At 35.8% G+C, this 3,002-nt stretch overlaps 1 protein-coding gene across 1 annotated transcript in view; it reads right to left on the reverse strand.

Annotated features, from left to right (window-relative positions):
* Positions 1-882: 882 nt before the first annotated feature.
* The window catches only part of LOC103146953 (disco-interacting protein 2 homolog C-like), a 64,595-nt gene continuing 62,475 nt past the window's right edge, over positions 883-3,002 (reverse strand). The window contains exon 39 of the transcript XR_001663794.1: positions 883-2,495. The gene's annotated coding sequence lies outside the window, so the exon portion shown is untranslated. The remainder of the gene's footprint in view (positions 2,496-3,002) is intronic.

Genomic DNA, 3,002 nt, shown 5'->3' on the forward strand with positions numbered 1-3,002 from the left:
CACATTCTTAAAATACCCAAACTTTAATACTTAGCATAATTTAAAATGTTATAATTTTATAACACTGATTTAGATACTTTGCATAATTAGAATGACAGGGAGCAAGTAACCTTTATTAAAATGTTAACTCTCCCATTTTGCCTGGTAGAAATAGTTACTATGGTAACTATGGTTACTTTGAAAGCTATGCTAATCAGCATAAACTAAACACTTTGGCAGGTCAAATAATTAAAATATAAAGTTTTTAATTAGAATGCAAACTCTGCTTCTCAGGCTAACTGGGTGACTTCTGTACTTTGAATAACATAAAATTATGCTAACTTTGCTAGTTAGCATAGCAGCTCAACATAAATTATGCTAACTCTACCACTCAGCCTGATAATTTGACATAATTTGAAGACCAGCTATACAGTTTAGTATAACTGAATACTTTTGTCACTTCAAATAATTAAAATATTAACTTCTAAAATGCTAACTCTGCCACCTAGCCTAATAAAAATAGTTAATAAAATTCACTGCCATTGTTAAAAAGAATACTTAACTTCTACATTAGAATGCTGGAAGGGTAACTTAACTTGGTATAACATAGTTAGTAGAATAATCTGCATATTTAACCTGTTAATTTGACCCACTACTACTAACATAATTATGACTTTTTACCAATTTTGATTCAAATTTGAGATATAAATGAACCCATTTCCTCAGATTTACCTCAACTTTAACTCACCATACATGATTCTGGGATCATTGTCCGGTTTTCCACTTTATTTTTTTACACGTTTCAGTTTTAGCTGATGATTCATTAATAAATCGTGGATATTGAAAAGAATCACATGATCGTCTCTGCTGCAGCGGATGAAACAAAGCGGCCCAGCCGGTTTTACCCAATCAAAGCACTTTATTGCACTGTATAGTGTGACAGGGAGCCGGTAGCAGGCTCTTATAAAAGTGTCATTTCCTCTTTTCATCATGTGTACAAAACAAGTCACACACACTTTTACCGTACAAAATCAACACTATTTACATACAACACACACACGCGTGCAGTCTCTCTCCCATTCAGCCCTGAACACAGACGGTCCTCCTGGTTTCTGACGGGACGCCATCGCTACGCTGCTACCAACAATCCAAACAAACCTCTGATATGCATAATTTTTTTCTCCCGATGATGTGAAACAAAAAGCGATGAGATGTCACGTTTTTCACCGGCAGGCTGGTAAACTAAATTTATCCAAACATCGAGACTCTGAGTAAAACGCTTTACACCAGCAGGATCCCAGGAATCCCACCATAATCTGATATTTATTTAAACTCTTCATAGATTTATTTATTTTTTAATCATCTGTTAAATCTTCTATAACCTCAGGAAATGTTTGAGTCAGTGCACATCAGGCGGTAGCTCCGAGGTTGTTCTTTACTGAGGATTCCTGCTCAAAAAACAATCATTTATGATTTAAAGTCAAACTTTAAGGTTTGCAAGAAATATTTTTGACATCTACAAAACATTTTTATGTGACAAAAACAAAAGTAAAACATTTTTAGATATTCAGTTCTTGAAAATGTCTCACTGCTTAAAACAACCCATATTTATATGGTTTCAATAAAAAAAAAATCCTGCAACTCAGTGATTTCATAATGGGATTTTTTAAACAGATAAATTAAATAAGTTATTTTTTATTCTAAAACTGTGATGTTAGAGTCTTACAGGCTGATAAGAGTAAAAAATAAACACATTTTTGCATCCAGCGGCTCATTTCACATCTTAAAGGTCCTGTCTGTGGGATGCAGTGCCATCTAGTGGCCCAGGTTACAAACTGCAGCCAGCATTTAAACAGCAACTGTTATTTTTGTCCTTTTTAGGCCACTGTAGCAGCATTTCTGAAGGGTTTCACTCTAAGTAACATGTAATAAATGCAGGAAAGTAATAAAAACAGATAGCTATAGAAATGATTGTAAATGTTGTGACGTCTTCAGATTAAAACCAGGAATCCACAGAACCAGCAGAGAACAACCTTTGGATGATTATTGCTACAACGGGAGCTTTTTTATGTAAACTTCATCTTCCTCTTCACCCCCACAGCTTCCAGATGTTTCTGCCAGGACACAATTTAACTTCCAACCTGGAAGTCAAATGCTTTAATGGAAACCTTTGATTTAATAATTTAATTCATTTAAATAATCTGAAGAAACACCCTCAACACGATAAAATGTTCATTTAAATAAAGTCATTTGGTTCATTTTTGTTCACATGTAAAAACCTCTGCAGTAACATCTGGATGCTGAAGCTGTATTCTCTCTAAAACTATTTAAATAATGATAACTTTATTTATGTTATATTCACACAGTGCACTTTGCTCAGCGAGACGCTTTTGGTGCTTCAGGACTGAATTTCTGAGTTTGCTCACATACAGAAATGTTTTTATTGTTCCTGTTGAAATTTGCAGCATTATTTTTGGTTCAAACCGACCGCTTTAAGACTCGACCGCTTTAAGACTCTTTTCCTTCTTTTTTCGAGATAAAAACAAACGCTTAGCCCCAAACAGAAGAAAGCTGCAGCCGATTCACACAGTTGTAGTTTTTTCTTTGATCGTTTTTGAATAAAATCTGCGTTTAAAAGCACAGAAAATGTTCCTGTCGCACATCGACACAGACGGGTGAACACACACTCACACACACTGAAACACACACTCAGGGTGCGGGTGGAGAGAGCTGCATTAGGGGCTACTACACCTCGCTGTGTTTTAGTTCCTCTCCATATAGATTATTATGTTTATGTACAGTATTTATAGTTTTTACAATAATCTGACGCCCCCTAGTGGTGGAACTGAGACAGAAACCACAGATTTGAACACAGTGCTCATCTAAGGCTTCCTGTTGGCCGCGGGGTCGAGCGAGGGGTTAAAAACGATCGATCGGCCGGAATCCGATCGATCGATCGCAAAAACAAACGACTGCAGAACACATCAAATCAATGCTCAAAAATACAGTACATCTGGATTTCT

Source organism: Poecilia formosa, unplaced genomic scaffold (assembly GCF_000485575.1).
Source record: "Poecilia formosa unplaced genomic scaffold, Poecilia_formosa-5.1.2 Scaffold171, whole genome shotgun sequence".
NCBI lineage: Eukaryota > Metazoa > Chordata > Actinopteri > Cyprinodontiformes > Poeciliidae > Poecilia > Poecilia formosa.